General features: G+C 38.5%; 1 protein-coding gene across 5 annotated transcripts in view; it reads left to right on the top strand.

Moving 5' to 3' along the window:
• The window catches only part of CYP39A1 (cytochrome P450 family 39 subfamily A member 1), a 96,937-nt gene that overhangs the window by 37,738 nt on the left and 41,130 nt on the right, over nt 1-18,069 (top strand). The window lies entirely within an intron of this gene.

Genomic DNA, 18,069 nt, shown 5'->3' with positions numbered 1-18,069 from the left:
TTCAAGTAAGGTTTTGTCACCAAAGGAATTGTTTTAAAAGTTAGAGTTTTAGGTGCCTCGTTAGCGCAGTAGGTAGCGCGTCAGTCTCATAAAAGTTAGAGTTTTGGGGGTGCCTGGGTGGCTCAGTGGGTTAAAGCCTCTGCCTTCGGCTCAGGTCATGATCCCAGGGTCCGGGGATTGAGGCCCACATCGGGCTCTCTGCTCAGCGGGGAGCCTGCTTCCCTTCCTCTCTCTCTGGCTGCCTCTCTGCCTACTTGTGATCTCTGTCTGTCAAATAAATAAATAAATAATCTTAAAAAAAAAAAGTTAGAGCTTTGGGAGGTTAGAACAGTAAGAGGGGATTGCCACCTTGCTTTTTTTAGTTCAGATTTGTACTCTTCAATTGTCATCTGTTTTAAAAAGCAGAAATAAGCTTGGGTGCTTATTCAAGCTACTTGCACTCAACCACTTGTTTATAATTTGACCTGTTGGGAAGTAGTATCTCTTAAAAAAATCTTACTATGTCAAATTATATGTTTTGATATAAAAAGAATAATAAATGATTTGGAAGAAAACAATATAATAGGTATATTATATCCTACAAAAGGTAGGATATAAATTAACAGCAACCCCCTGCTTCATAATTGCTGAAAATATTTTATCTGGAATTTTTTTCTTTATTTTCTACTGCTTCTTATTGAATCAAACCAGAAAGCAAATTGGCTTGTTCAACATTGACTATCTACACCATACTGTCTCTGAGCCTTAAATCATATAGAAATAGTGAGGATTAGAATCACTAAGTATAAACCATGCTAACATGTTGGATTCTGGAGACACATTAGTGAGTAAAAGAGAAGACTACTTGCCTTTATGGAGCTTACCTCTACAAAGTTACGGAAACACGCAGGCCTGTATGTCTACAAACAGTAAAAGGGAATGTGTCCTTGACTGTCACATTTCCGACTTCACCATTTCCTTACTAGAGTCCTCTCCTCATATAGGGTTCTCTAAAATCCTGGTCTTTAGGAAATCATGAAGTAGTTATGGAATGGTGGAGATAATGTGGTGAGCCTGTCTGACCCAAAGGCTACAACAGAAGTATTATATTCGTCTAAATGTCTATAATACTTGAATCTTGAACTCTTGAACACAGTTCAATGGAGAAAGACATACCCTTTATTCTTTTTCTACATTCTGGTTTATTTTTAGAATGCATTGTTCTCCACTGACAAATGCTCCTTCAAATACTGATACCAGTGTATTATATATATATATTTTATATATATATATATATATATATATATATATATATATATATATATATATTTGTAACAAGTAGAGTGATTAAATTTATATATATATATATACCGAAAGCATACATATATATATGTATGTGTATGCTTTCGGTTTTTTTTTTTTTTTTTTTTTAAAGATTTATTTATTTGACAGAGAGAAATCACAAGTAGACAGAGAGGCAGCCAGAGAGAGAGAGAGAGGGAAGCAAGCTCCCTGCTGAGCAGAGAGCTCGATGCGGGACCCGATCCCAGGACCCTGAGATCATGACCTGAGCCGAAGGCAGCGGCTTAATCCACTGAGCCACCCAGGCGCCCCTATGCTTTCGGTTTTTAAGACTCATGCAAAATTGAAAACAATTTACATAAAATATCATATGTTCTTTGCTGTGTTTATTTGGAAGCAATTCAGATCAATTCCTGTATAAGATGTAGTAGAGCTCAGGAATTTAGATGAGAGAGGAAACCACTCACTCTTTGGAGGTTGATATTAAGGAAGATATCCATGCACCCATACAAAGGACATTAGAGTTCATGGAACAAGAATCTGACTGAGTATAGCATTCTCCATTCTTATGTTCACCACTGCAAGATCATTTCTTTCTTAGAGATGTCCTTAATGACTTGGATACCTCTCCACATCTCTATGGCCTCAGCACTCACTACTACAGCCCATCCCAGCTATATTGCTCAACTTTCTTATAAGTCTCAGAGTAAAAGCTGCTATTGAATCACTGGTCCTTTGTGTCTGGCTTTTTTTCACTTAGTATGAAGTTTTGTTTTTTACAACAATGTTATACATTAATTGATTTTCACATGTTGAATCTCCCTTGCATTCCTGGGATAAATCCTACTTAGTCATGTGGTATAATACATACAATTTTTGTGGAAATAAAATATCCATGTTACATATAGGTATTTATATCCATATAGCATATATCATTTTTTTGTTGCCAGATTCATTTTGCTAGTGTCTTATTAAGGAATTTTAGGAATTTTATATCTATTTTAATAAGGGATACTGATCTGTGGTTTTCTTGTGTTTGTCTGGGTTGGGTCTCAGGATAATTCTGGCTTTATAGAATGACTTCAGAAGTATTCACTCCTCATATTTTTTGGAAGGGTTTTGAAGGATTGATGCTAATTATTCTTTAACTCTATGATAGCTTTACCAGTGAAGTGATCTGGTGCTGAGATTTTCTTTGTGAGAAATTTTTGATTAATTTAATCACTCTACTTGTTACAAGTCTATTCAGGCTATATATTTCTTCTTTTTTATTGAAATATAACTGACACATAACATTGTATTAATTTTAGGTATACAATAGAGTGATTTTTAATATTTTATTTATTTATTTGACAGAAAGATCACAAGTAGGCAGAGAGACAGGCAGAGAGAGAGAGATGGGAAAGCAGGTTCCCTGCTGAGCAGAGAACCCAATGTGGGGCTCCATCCCAGGACCCTGAGATCATGACCTGAGCCAAAGGCAGAGGCTTAACCCCTGAACCACCCAGGCACCCGGAATATAGTGACTTGATATATGCATATACTATGAAGGGATCACCACAATCAACATCCATTATCACAAAGTTATAATTTTTTTCCTTGTGATGCAAACTTTTAAGATCTACTTTCTTACCAACTTTCAAATGCTTAATACAGTGTTGTTAACTGGTCACTATTGCTGTACATTACAGACACAGAAAAATAGGGACACTGCACAAATTTCCATGTCATCCTTATGCAGGGTCCATGCTAACCTTCTCTGTATTGTTTCACATTTAGTAACACTATCAGTTTTTCCTTGGTCAGTTTTGTAGTTTGTGTCTTTTTAAGGAATTTGTCCATTTCATCTAGGTTATTTAACTTGTTACATATAACTTCATTTTGCTGCCCACAATCTTTTTTATTTCTGGAAAACCACTAGAAAAGCATCTCCCTCAGCCTTGATTTTAAGGCTTCTCTTTTTTCTTGGTCAGTATAGCTAAAGGATTGTCAGTTTCGTTTTCAAAAGAACTAGCTTTTGGTTTGTTCTTTTGGATGTTCTTTTTTGGTATCATTTTTCTATTCACTATTTCAAGTTTCTCTGTCCTCCTCTTTATTATGTATAATTTATTTCTCTTTATCAGTATTCTTTATTTTGTTCTTTAAACACAATTTTTCTTGAAGTCTTCGACCATATTTAAAATCTCTTAAAGTCTTTTTTTTTTTTGAAGATTTTATTTCTTTATTTGACAGAAATCACAAGTAGGCAGAGAGGCAGGCAGAGAGAGAGAAGGGGAAGCAGACTCCCTGCTGAGCAGAGAGCCTGATGTGGGGCTCAATCCCAGGACCCTGGGATGAAGGCAGTGGCTTAACCCACTGAGCCACCCAAACCTCTCCCACCCCTTTTTTTAAAGTGAGTCTAACATCTGAATTTTTTCAGGGATAGTTTCTATTGATTGTTTTTTTTCCCCTATGTATGGTCTATGTTTTCTTGTTCCATGTATTATTGCACATTTCTCATTGCATGTCTTACATTTTGTTTTGATAACTGGACATTTTAAATAATACAATGTGGCAACACTGGAAATCAGATTCTCCTGTTTCCTCAGGGTTTATTGCTGTTGCTTCTTGTTATAGCCTTGTTTGTGTATTTGTTTATTGACTTTCATGAACTAATTCAAGAAATTTTGTATGATTATATTATATTTTATATTACTATCATATGTTTCTACATGTGTTTCTGCTTGGTTAGGTTAGTGTTCAGCTAATAGTTGGACAAAGATTTCTTTACACTAAGCACGAATAAGACCTCCATGTTTGCATGTTTGGGATTTTGTTTGCATGTTGGAGGATGCCTTCAATACTCAACTAGGCAGTTGGTAACACTGCCCTAACTTTCACTTCCAACTTGCGTAGAACTTCAAGGTCAGCCATAGGTCAGACTTTAGAGCCTTCTCAGGTCTTTCCTGAGTCTGAATGAGGCCCTGGGCATTGGTGCAGTCCTACACAAGTACATGCATTTTTATATTCCCAGGAATACACTGGACCTTTTGAAGCCACAAGGACAGCACATTCCCTAGCTCTTCATTTTAATCTTTTTGGTTTGCCTGTTGTTTGTCCAAGCTGTTATCTATTGCCTCCGATAGCTGCTGCAAAGTTAATTATCCTTAAAGGTTCCCAACCAAAACCCCTGGGGGAAAGACTTTTTCCACTGTGTGAGTTCCAAGTCAGGTCAGATAAAGATAGTTTTATAAGTGAGACTCTCAGTCTTATAAGCCAGACAGCTCAAATAATGAGAATTCTCTAGGAATGAGGTCTCGAAGGAGTTCCAATCTTACTCTGTCCCGTCTGGTAACTGCTGAGCTGCTGGTTTGCAGGGTGATTGTAGGCTATTGGTTTTCAAGGCTACTGTGGAGCTATGACGAGAGGGATGGGAATAGTGCAAGTTAAGGTGTCATTAGGTTTGTTCTTCTTAAGAAGATTTAGCCGTTTTTCTTGGATAAACACTCTCCGCACTGCTGCAAGCCTTTGGTTAATTCCTAAAGTCCTGAAAAAAGTTGATATTGACAAATTTTATCAGATTTTTCATTGATTTTTAGAGAGGCACTTTTTGGAGTCCTTACCCTGCCATTTCTGTTAACCTAACCCTGAACCATAAGTTTTAAATTTTCTTTTAGGAAACCTTCCAGATTTATTGTTAACCTTTCATTCACCTGTTTATTTAGGTGTCCGTCAAATATCTTTTTTTTTTTTTAAGATTTTATTTATTTATTTGACAGAGAGAAATCACAAGTAGATGGAGAGGCAGGCAGAGAGAGAGAGAGGGAAGCAGGCTCCCCTTGAGCAGAGAGCCCGATGCGGGACTCGATCCCAGGACCCTGAGATCATGACCTGAGCCGAAGGCAGTGGCCCAACCCCCTGAGCCACCCAGACGCCCCCGTCAAATATCTTTTTAAGTACTTGCCATGTCAAGGCATCATATGAAATATCAGGGCTATGAGGATGAGTGTTTGGTGCCTGCTATCATAGAAGTTCATGAAGGAAGTGCATTTTATAAAAATGAAAACAGATTTAGAAGTTTAGATGTTAGGAGGGAGAAAGGAATATTTACATTGCTTCTTTAGAGATACAGACTTGCTGATGAATTCTGTAGGATTTCTGTGCTTGGAACGTTTTTCCTTGTTTTTATTCACCTTTCAGTCAGCTTGAATGTCGTTTCCTCAGATAGGTCTTTTAGGCTTGCCTGTCTGAAGTCACTCGGCTCTTGGTGATTCTCTGACTCACCTCACTATGTCTTTCATAAGAATGATTTTTTTGTTTATTAGTCTATCTATTGATCGATCTCTCTTCTGCCTCCTTCATCAGAACTAGTCTCTCCAGCAGCAGGAACAGTGTCTGTCTCAGTTTCTACAGGATCCCCAGCTGTCTGGAACCCATTACTCAACAAGTATTTTCTGAATAAATTTAATGAATAAATAGGAGAATGTATTTTAAAAGACGAATGTCTTAATTTAGCTTTCATTTGCAGTTTTATGACCTATCCCATTAGACAGCTTAGATGAAATGAGTACTTTATGTAAAGAAATTTTTGTTAAGTTTCTGCCCCTAAAGTTTTGAGACAATCAGTAGTCTCAAGTCCAAGAATCCACAAGAATGATAATGAATACTAACATGTCTCTGGGTTTTGAACTCTATAAATCATCTTCTTGATTATTATTTTATTTTATCCATTGATCCTGGATGAAATCTATATTATCAAATTATTTTTGATAATTTGATCTGGCAAAGAATATTTTGCTCTGTTACAGAGTTTTGGGGCATAATTCCTGGAAATTTGCCATTTTGTTTTAAATTTTAGTTTGTAGATCACCACATATTTCAGTTGTCTGTCATAAACCCAAAAACATAGTGCAAATATGGGGGTCAAAATGCCTGCATTCAAATCCAGTCTGAGTCCTTACTACTGGTTAATTTCTTATTCAAGTTACCAATTTCTTTAAGGTTTTTTCCTCTTCAGGCAAGTGGCAAAATAAGAATGCCCATCTCATGGAGTTACTAGGAGAATATGGTAAATATAAAATACCACAATGTCTTTCAAATTGCAATCATTTTATGAATTTTAGCCATGACCAAAACCAATATAACCATATCAGTTATTTGAAATTTTATAATCTTGCCATGCCATGAAATCAGTGACTATTATGACTTTGAATTTTTCTACTTCGAAAAATTAGTCAGTATTGCTTTTCAAAATATAGTTTTCCAGGTCCTTGAGTAGCTCAGCCAGTTAAGCCTCCAACTCTTGATTTCAGCTCAGGTGGTGATCTCAGGGCTGTGAGATCAAGCCCCACATTGGACTCCACACTTAACGTGGAGTCTGCTTGAGATTCTGTCTCTCCAACTCTCTCCGTCCCTTGCCTCTCTCAGGGGTACACATGAACGTTCTCTCTCGGTCTCTCTAAAATTATATATATACATATGTATTTAAAATACCATAGTTTTCTTGAGTGTTTACAGCAATAGTTGAATTAACTTACATCGGCTGGCCATCCCTTTAAAAAAACAGAATGCAGCAGAAATATAGCATGAAGATATTTCTGTCTAATATCATCCTAAGAGGTAGAAATAGTAGCAACAATAATAGCCAACACTTAGGTAGCACTTAGTAAGTCCCAGCCCTGTTCCAAGTGCTTTTCTTATTGACTTCCTTAATCCTTGAATCATCCTCCTAAATGTTATTATTTATGTGCATTTTAAACATGAGGAAAATGATGTGCCTATTTGGTAGCTTACCTGAGACTATACAACTAGTAAGTGATAGAACTATAATTTGAACCAATGTTAGTCTGACTCAGGAGTTAATAATACAAAATATCAAATCTTCTTATTTCAAAATTGTACTCAGAATGTCTGCATTAACATGGTGAGGTCCAGTTTCCAGCTTAATTCCAAGTTACTAACATATTAATCTTCCTAAAGCATACCTCTAGTTACATTGCATGTGTATTCAGAATATATTCCTGGGGGCGCCTGGGTGGCTCAGTGTGTTAAAGCCTCTGCCTTCGGCTCAGGTCATGATTTCAGGGTCCTGGGATCAAGCCCTGCATCAGGCTCTCTGCTCAGCAGGAAACCTGCTTCCCTTCCTCTCGCTCTGCCTGCCTCTCTGCCTACTTGTGATCTCTGTCTATCAAATGAATAAATAAAATCTTAAAATATATATATATGTATATATTCCTGGACTAAACGTTCATGCCCCTGAGACTGAAACTATAGCCTGATGGTCTGATCCCCCTTTGCAATCTAAGTAAGGTGGCCCCTTGAATACCTTCTAACACTCTCTTCATTTTCTTTCTGTCATGCTACGTGATTTAATTTGGATACCTTCAGAAGACCATACATAAATAAACTTGTAGATTAGAAAAAGTATTTTCTAAACTATTTACTTAATACTTGGTTCAGAAAATATGACTACCATGTTCATAACCAAGGTAATTTCTAAAACAAATATAGTTGACAGGAGAATGTAATTTACCCCACCCAAAAAATGGTGACTGATAATAAACACCATAAAAGATAGCTAGTTTGTGGTTGTGTGTAGAATCATCTTTACTTTTTGTGTAACTATGCCTTCTTCTGACCAAGACCACCTGAACACGTGGATCACTAGTTAATCACCCCTGAGACTCTGTTCCATTAATCACAATCCCTTGTTAAGTTCAACTGCTCTCCTGGCTCTTCCCCCTTGATCTGTCAGATCCAGGTAGTCCATACTCAGCAACACCTAGTGACTTCATATCTCAGAATAAAATCTAAAGCCTTCATGTGGCCTTGGAGACTTTTTGTCACATCAACAATCTTGTCTCTGTCACCCTGCCTATTATTTATTTCACCCCAGCCATATCTATCATTCACTGAACAAATACTTACTGAGCTCCTATTATGTGCCAATAACTATCTTAGGAGTTTGGAGTGCACAAAAAAGAACAACAATCCCTTCTCCTTTGGTGCTTCCATTCTTGTAGGGGAGACAGACAATAAATAAATGTAATGTATAAGTAAACCCTAAAAATATTAGATGGTGACAACACTGTACAGAAAGAAATCATTGCTGAGCAGGGGAACAGGTGGAAGTATTCAAGAGCCAGATAAGAGTGGGTCTCATGGTAGATAAGATCCAGGAAAGCCCTTGAAGATGGTTAGGAGTTAGACAAGCAGGTATGCAGAGGAAGAGCTGGTTGGGGTCAGAGACTGCAGGCGGGGCCTCACTGTGTTCTCGTAGAATTCTCTTAGATCAACATCATCAGTGGCATTTTCATGGCATTTTGTCCAGAGAAGAATATGAGCATATTTCTAACAAATGAGAAACAACCTGATTTACTATATTAGGAATATATAAAGAGGAGAGGTCATGGCTTTCATTCCTGTGGACAATTTTCCCTTCTTTTCTTGACAAGCATATGCCTAGGCCTTCCAAGTTTCCATCCTCACAAGAATCTGCTGGAATCATGCCTTCCAGACTTCCATTTTCATTGTCCTTATGCCCCCATAGATGGATATTTCAGATGTAAAAATTTCACTCTGGGACACCTGGGTGTCTCAGTGGGTTAAACGTTCAACTCTGGATTTTGACTCAGGTCACGATCTCAGGGTTGTGAAATCAAGCCCCACACTGGGCCTTGTGCTGGGCATGGAGCTTGCTTAAGATTCTTTCTCTGCCCCGTCTCCCCCCCCCCCATTCTCTCTCTCTCTCACTCTCTCTCTCTCTCTCCCTTTCTTTAAAAAACAAAAGAAAATAAAAATTTACTGCAAGGTGATTGCAGCAGAAAATCCAGGTGGATGTGTGGATATGTCTTCTCTTCCTCTTCTGAGCCCCTCTTACCACCACTGGATATCACTCCCCTTCCCCTCCTGTGCTTCCATTCACTTGCCCAATAACTGACTTTTTCATTTCTTTATTTTCTCCACATTAGTCACTTTGGTTACTCCTATAATTTATCAGCAGAGTTTCTTAGAGGCAGCTGCAGAACCTAACTAGAGCTGATTTAGTGAAAAACCAAATGTATTTACCAATTTGTGAGTTTACAGAACATCTAGGAGGGCCAGAATTCCAGGCTTGGAGGATACACAACCTGAAGTCATGCTCCAAATCAGGCTGCAGAGCTAGGGTGGCAAGTGCAACCTTGCCACTGAATGCCAAGTGCATCGTGGCCACAGGCTCAAGACACTAATGACCCTGGTTCCTCAGGAACTTGATCCTGCAAAAAGCACAGTTGCTGCCACCAAACACTCATGCAGTCTACACTTCTTTAGATCACTAACTCTTGATGCGAAGCTTGGGTTGGTTGATCTGACTGGTAGAGTCTTTTCTTCATAGTAATGTCTTCATTCAAGGGTGGCAAAGAAAGCAAGAATCTGGCACTTTTTGGCTTGGTGGTAGGCAAGCTTCTATTGAAACATGGCGTTCAGATATTGCACTGACCAAATTAACAAAATCAGTATGCGTATATATATACCTTTACATATGTACATGAGTATAGGAAATAAGCATATTCTATTACTATATAAATGTATTTTCATAATACATTTATAGTATAAATATAATATATTAGTAGTTTTTTATAAATATAAACACATTCATAAAAGTAACTATGTACCCTTATATCTGTATATCTGTGTACATATACACATGCATCCCTTACCTGTTCCCAGGTGAGATGACCCCTTGCTAACAGATTCCACGCCAGCAGTCAAAGTGCAGTTAAGGCTTCTCACCATTCTCAAGAAACTTCATGCTTGTATAAACTATGAATTTTTAAAAATGGAATAATAATTAACTGACACACCTTTGTATTGACCAAAGACAAATGCACATCTTCTTTATTCTGTTTGTTGAAAAAGCCACAACTTAGAGTTTATATGTGTTTTGATAAAAAAAGGGAAGGGTTTTTTTCTGAAGCTCCTTTTCTTCCTATAGGGTTTTATCTATTCTCAATATAGTGAATGTTGTGCCCATAGAACTGTTCTAAGAAGAAAATTAAGTTCCTCATATTTTTACTTTATTTTATTTTTAAAGATTTTATTTATTTATTTGACAGGGAGAGATCACCAGCAGGCAGAGAGGCAGGTAGAGAGAGAGGAGGAAGCAGGCTCCCCGCTGAGCAAAGAACCCGATGTGGGGCTCGATCCCAGGACCCTGAGATCATGACCTGAGCCGAAGGCAGTGGCTTAACCCACTGAGCCACCCAGGCGCCCCAAGTTCCTCATATTTTTACTTTAACATTAAACCATGTATTATGCCATATTTGGTTTTCTTAAGTATTTGCATTTTAATTTAAGTGTCATTCCATTAACCTGACATGATGGTTTACTTCTCTCCTCTTTTTTATTTTACTTAAGGTGTAGGAATATATATTTAGATGCTTCTTGCATTTTTAGAATCATTATACTTTGTATTTTCAAGATAACTACTAAAGGACTGCTGGATTATAAAAGATTAAACAACCCAGCATAAATATTCATATTTATGAGCAACTGAGCAAAAGCAATCTCAGGCATTAACATTTGGGTCCTGTTTAGACTATTATAAAGCAATTTTCCTTTCTAATTCTGGACTACCATGGTGAATGTCTGCCCACCAGGAGAGGGTCATTTTATCTTAAAAACAAAACAAAAATGCAGTTGAAGTTTTTAGCTGGTTGTATTGGCCCTTCCGACCTATTCTTTTTAATGTAAGGGAGCATTAACTCCTTTTTCATGCAGTTTTACTGTGTGTTTATTTAAAGGAAAAATGAATAAAATTGTATGTTAATGTACAAGGAACCAGATTATTATTTTTTTATTTTTGCTAGAGAGAGAAAGAGCACAGGCATGGGGAGCAGCAGGCAGAGGGAGAAGCAGACTCCCTGCTGAGCAGAGAGCCCAATGTGGGACTCCATCAGGACCCCGGAATTATAATCTGAGCCAAAGGCAGCTGCCTAACTGTCTGAGCCATCCAGCTGTCCCTACAAGGAGCCAGATTAGTTAATAGAACTGCATCTATGTAGAAATGATCCCTGTTTTATATAAAGTTATCATTTGTGCATCATTAAAGGTACATTACCAAATTTCCATTGGATTTAAGTCAGGAACTTGATTCATGAGTTTCAATTGGGCCACTCACTAACAGTGACTGTATACAGGAGAAAATTTACTCATTGCCAACCATTGTTTTCTGGCTCCCTTGTGTTCTGATTTACCAGCAATCCTGACTGGAGACATACTGACATTGACACTGTCCGAGTGGCCAGATGCTATTACATGATGGCATTGACTTACATGGCCACACTTACCACACATTGATGAGAAAAGAGTCTGTCTCTACTCCTAATTATAAACAAGGATAAAAACTAGCAGAGTGAGAAATGAAGTTCGGAACGTATGGTGACGTCCTAGGCAAAGTCCATGTTGTTTCTATTATTTTAATTAGTTTGTATTATTTTTAACTAGTTTTACTTCCTTGCATTTAAACATTTTCATTTATTCTTGAAACCCTACCTATAGTCACTTCTTACCTATATTATAATTTATATCCAACTTCCCTCCACTTGAATATCTGTCGATACCATCTTGCCAACCAATAACAACATTCTTGGAGGACTCCATCCTGGCATATTAAAGACCTGAGTCCCTCCTGCTAACCGAAGAAGCTCACTTCCTTATCCCCTCTGCAACCTGCCAGGGCTTGGTGGTTGATAGCCAAAGTTGCATCTGTGATAGATTCCTAGCCCTCTGTGGCCCAAAATATTGAGAAAAGTGATCGAATAGCAGAGCCAAGGACACTTGGATGGAGTCATGAACAGAGGAAAATTATTAAAAAATTTCTCTTCTGGGGCACCTGGGTGGCTCAGTGGGTTAAAGCCTCTGCCTTCGGCTCAGGTCATGATCTCAGGATCCTGGGATTGAGCCCCGCATCGGGCTCTCTGCTCAGCGGGGAGTCTCCTTCCTCCTCTCTCTCTCTCTCTCTCTCCTTCTGCCTGCCTCTCTGCCTACTTGTGATCTCCGTCTATCAAATAAATAAACAAAATCTTTAAAAAAAAAGAAATTTCTCTCCACTCCTACTGGTTGCCTTTCATTATGAACTCAACATGGAGGTTTGGGAGGCTATAACATTATACAGGAAATTTCTTGCATAGTCTTGTTTTCCTTTGCTAGTCCAGCTTTTTAAATACTGAAGGGGCCCAGCAAACATTCAGTTATGCTGGAGCTTCTCACAAACTGCTTTTCATTCATCAGTCTTGAAGATCATACATCGATTACCTAAGGAAGAATTTATTAATGCAGGACATTCCATCTGGAACTGTTCTATTCCACTCTAAATATAGAATTTTCTTATCTTCTTTTCCTTTGACCTTACAGACAAGATGGTATCCCTTTAGAATGCACAACTTCTTACTCTCCAATCCACTACCTGAGCCATGAAGGCCAACGTGAGACATGCCCTTAAGATTTCTATCCCATGAGAGATTTCCCAGGTGCCTGTTTCCACCAGCATTTTTTTGCCTTTCGTACCTGATGTGTGTCTTCTGATACAACTCGGGAAATTATGTGTGAAGTCATTCTTTTACTGCCTCACTTCAACAAGCTAAGAGAGATCCCTCGGATAGCTATAGATCATTTGATATCCTGTTCAAATTTACAAGCTTGGAGACAGATCCTCTGGCGCTCCTCATTTTATTAAGTCTTCTGTTATCTCACTCAGTGGGCACTGTTCATCTGCTTTATTTATCCTCTACATTTTTCATTCTGACATGGCTCTTTTTTCAGCATGTTCTGTCAGGTTATTATTCAGGCATTTTGATAATCTTTCCTTCCCTTTAGAAAATACTTAGGTAAAGGCCTTGAGGTTGGGTTGATGTGTCTCCAGAGAACACCTAAAAATTCAGAATCATTAGGTAGAGTTAATAAATAAAGGGTATTTCTAGGTCAAAGTATATTTAACATTTTATTATCTGCCTATTGTTGTCTTCTGGAAGCAATCTCTCTCCCTCATGTTTATTATCAATTGGACTATGTCCTTTATTCCTTGAAAAAGTCACTCTAATTATAAAGCAGGCTTCATTTCATATTCCAGTAAATGGAGAAACCAATAACCTCTTTTCAATATATGAAAGAAATATTTCTGAAAATAGCACAAAGTATTATTTTTTCAGAGAGAATCTTATATGGATGACTTGGTGTAATGACCTTAAACTTTTCTCGAAATGATAGAATGGGATTTGGGATATTATTATACATGTATGTCTTGGAAGAAAGGGTGGGGTGGAGGGTCGGTCTGTGGGTTATCAACTCCTGATCTTCCATCAGTAATAATAACCTGTTCTAAGCAACATTGCATTCCTTGGTGCCTTTCTTTTCTTTTTTTCCTTTTTTAAGATTTTATTTATTTATTTTAGAGAGAAAGCATGAGCAGCAGGGAGGAGCTGAGAGAGAGAGGGATAAGCAGACTCCCCACAGAGTATGGAGCCCCATGTGGGGCTTAATCTCACGACTCTGAGAATATGACCTGAGCTGAGATCAAGAGTCAGATGCTTAAGTGACTGCGCACCCCAGGGGCCCCTCCTTGCTATCTTTCTCAGTCCATTGCTATCACTACCTCCTTCAAAGAGACTCAGTCTATGGTTATAAATGCCAAACTGAAGTCACCGAGCAGAGGTTACTTCTAAAAGGTTAGTGCTTATACTGTTTCAACTGATGTCAGCTCAAGTACCTTGAACTGGTTATCAACCCCAGAGCAAAATTCTAAGAGCTTCTGCTGATTGCAGCTTGGTACCAGAGTCTTTAGGAAAAACAGAGTGCAATGAAGCCCTGCAAGGAACAGCACTTTTTTTTCATAGAGAAGAGACCGCAAACTCAGCTTCGGTAGTGGGTGTTGGTCCTTCAGCTTACCCCTCTTATGCCTCAGTGGAAAGGACGCTATGCCCTCTCCCCTTGGAAGGACAGATAGAACAGTGGGGTTGGCCAGATGCCATAAGATGCACATGCTTTAAGCTGAGACAAGGGGGCATTCACTGCACCTGAGACAAGGAGGGATAGTCCCACACAAGGCAGTAAGACCAGCCCAGGCCTCGTGGGCGCTGTATTTCCTGGTGATCAGTGCTGCAGGCCCAAGGCCCCTTTTTAGGCAGCTGAGTTGAAGTCCAAAGACTGGATGCATGAGGCTGGCTTTCCCCATGATAGGAACATGTCTTTTTTATAATAAAATTTCATCTTAAATCCCTCAGAGGCCAAAAAGTCATGTCTACCCCTAGAAAAATCAGAAGAACCAGAGCTGGAGGTTCCAAAATCACTGAGGGTTTGAAAGAAGCTGGGGCTGTAAGGGGAGAGTGAACTGTGGTTTGCTAGCCTCTAGTGATGCCCAGAAATCCCCTGGTGCTCACATTCCCACAATCTGTGGGCAGTCTCTCAGCTGCTTCTTTGGTTTCACATCTGTATCCACTACCAATGCCTTAAACTGCCTGTTTGTTCTTTTTTTTAAAGGTTTCCATTTAATTTTACATCTGTCCTTCCTATTCATTTAAGTGGTATTTGTCTTGTATAAAGAAATTGGGTTAGGACGTGACCTATATAGAGGAATTAGCATGTTTTATAGAGATATAGTTTTAAACCAAACAACCTAAATAAAGAGAAAAGGCACACATGTTCCTGGACAGATAGGTTTAATGTCATGAAAATGCCAACCCTTTTCAAGTCAATATATATTTAATCAATTTTAGTGAGAATTCCGATGGATTTGGGGTGGGGAAAACTAACTAAATGGCTTAAATATTTTTTTATTTAAAATATAAACTAAAAAAAGTAAATAAAAAGAAAAATTAGTGGAAATATAAATTAGTAAGACTAGATTTGTCCTACCAGATATTAAAATGTATTATAAAGCTTCTATAACAAAAGTTGTTACAGGAAAAACAACAGATGAGCACAACCCTTATTTATTTACCTTTTACCAACAAGCAAACTCATGATATTTTCTTTCAAGACTAAAAAGTAAAATATATAGGAAGAAAACCATTTTTAAAATTCTGTTTCACATTCTTGAGGCAATAGTTTCAACTATCAACATTTGTGGGGCCCCTGGGTGGCTCAATTGCTTGAGGTCTGACTTTTGATTTAAGTTGAGGTCAGGATCTCACCTTCGTGGGGGTAGAGCCACACATCAGGCTCTATGCTGGCCACGAAGCCATTTGGGATTCTCTCTCTCCCTCTGCGCCTGCCCCCACATCACGCTCTCTCTTTCTCACTTGCTCTTTTATTTTTATTCTTATTATTTTTTTTAAAAGAATTTTTTTAAAGATTTTATTTATTTATTTGACAGAGAGAAATCACAAGTAGATGGAGAGGCAGGCAGAGAGAGAGAGGGAAGCAGGCTCCCTGCTGAGCAGAGAGCCCGATGCGGGACTCGATCCCAGGACCCTGAGATCATGACCTGAGCCGAAGGCAGCGGCTTAACCCACTGAGCCACCCAGGCGCCCCTAGAATACTGATTTTTAAGTCAAATTTTTGCAGGGTCTCAGCGCAATAAGCTTACAGTTTACTTGGTATGGGAATGCAAGCCTTCTATTTTCAAGAAGGGTAGAAATATCTTATCTTTTGTGTATGTTTTCTCACTTCTGGAGCTTTTCTGCATGGACCTCCCTCTCTAGTTCTTTCTTCATATTCCAAAGGTTTCTGAGATAACTGAAGGAGGCAACGGGATAGAACTGACCTCGAGGGAGCTCTTCTACATTTTCCTTAATTCATTATCTTTTTCTTTTCTTGTGTGTGTGTAAAATCATATTTATTCCCTAATGATTTTAGGACCCCCAATAAACTCCCATTCTATATCATCAGGTGCCATAAATCCAGAGTCACCCCCTACTACATGGACAAGGATCTGAGCTTTCTCCCAGACGGAGGAGAAAGAGGCAAGAAGGTAGGAGAGGAAAAGGGGGGGAGGAAGGATTAGAGATTGGAAGACTGTCATGGTGAGATAGGTCCTTAACTCAGATCTCTCACACAAGGGAACCCCTGATTTGTTTCTCAGGTCCCACTACCCGCTGACCTTTCTCCATCACTCTCTCTTCTTAAAAGTAAAACAGTCTTTCCCTTTCTCAACACACTCTTTGACTCTCCTTTATTCCTTTCAAATCTGCTCTAGAAATTCATTTAAATTGATTTTTTTTTCCTGTTTACAGACATTTATTTGGCTGTGGTGTGCTCGTGTCCTACTGATATCAGTGGGGCCTGGTCTTGGGGCTCATACTACCTGAAAAGGTCTAGCCCCAATACAATCCACCACATTAGGGAAAATCTGGGTCTTGCTTTGCAAAATAGTTAAGTACCTCAAAATTTGCTTCTTGCTTAAACAACTTCGCTCTGTAACCTTGCTTACTCTCTAATTCTTTTCATCATTTCTTCTTTCCATCCTTGCTACCCTTTGTTTCTCAATTCTGGTCTATGCCTGTCCTGGACCTTTCTCTCACTATCTCTCAGTCCTCAGGAATAGAGGGAGGTACATATTTGGGGATGGGAAAGGTCATTGGAATCTTTATCCAAAATTAAAAATTAATTTTCCTTTCCAATAATCAGGAGTCATAATACATCTTTTTAAATGTAGAAAGTGATTGCTTTCCCCATTTGGGATACAGGCCAACAAACAAATCTTCATCTCACTAAAAATTTCCAGAAATCTGTAACTAGCACATTCTTACTACCTGTTACTGTTATAGGGTCATCTGATATATAAAACCTGTTATAAATAGTATTATCTATTTCAGGACATTTTATCCACTCTTACTCGCTCTATTTGAGATGTGCTAACTTTTCCCAGTAAATATAGGTTTCTCCTGGGAAGACAGCAGCAATTTTGTAAATAAGAAATTATTGCTGGAATAAATTAGAGGCTAAAAATTGAAATTTTGAACATTGTTTATCCTATAAAGTTTTTAAAATTCCTGAAGTGAAGGAGTAGATGTAAGATACTTCTTTCCCCCTCTGGAATATTGTAAATTATTTATTAGTTCTCTTTAGCTTTGTCTCTTTTCTCTAAAAACTGATTTTTTTACCCCCAGGAGCTTATCTTGAGGTCCCTGGTTGAGAAAACATGCCAGAAAGCTAGTTTCTTGCCCTTATTTTCTGTCAGCAATTGATGTCAGTGCTTTATTATTTTCGAGTAGAAGTTTTAGAACTGTGATATTCCTTTCAAAGCGGTTATATAATTTCCCTAAATAAGATGAAAGTAAATGCTAGCTTTGATTTTTCTTTTTAAACAAATTATTATAAAATTTGGGAAGCAAATGTCTTGGTCACGCTTCGGTGGGAATCGTTGCTCAAGGTTATGACATCAGTTCCTTTATTTTTCAACTTCTGCCTCATGTCCTTCTATCCTAGGCTCATTGTCCTTTATGCGTGCTGTGACCTTTTGTACACACCTGAGCTTCAGATAGCTTAAGCAGGCTGCTCCATGACTATGAAAAGGCAGCGGTTTGTGAGGATCTCCTAGCATAGAGAGGCAAACAGAACTGGGAATCCATGCTTTCAAAAGTAAAGGAAGAGGTGGTAGAATGCGCAGGGATATACTCTGCATTTCAGTGGGAGCTGACAATCTGCTCTTCATCATCTTGCCGTGGGTCCCCGGATGGCCAACACACCTATTTTTCACTGTGGAGGAGCACGGGGCCTCCTCAGTATTTACCCCGCACTTTGCAAGCCCACCTTCTGATTCAGACTCCTCAGATTTATGTCTTGAAAGGTCTGAATGACTCAGCAAATGCCTACTGTTGCCCTCTTTTCCAT

The sequence above is a fragment of the Mustela nivalis genome, assembly GCF_964662115.1.
Source record: "Mustela nivalis genome assembly, chromosome: 5".
NCBI classification, from domain to species: domain Eukaryota; kingdom Metazoa; phylum Chordata; class Mammalia; order Carnivora; family Mustelidae; genus Mustela; species Mustela nivalis.
Note: the sequence above shows the minus strand (reverse complement) of the source record. Positions and strands in the feature narration are given on the sequence as shown.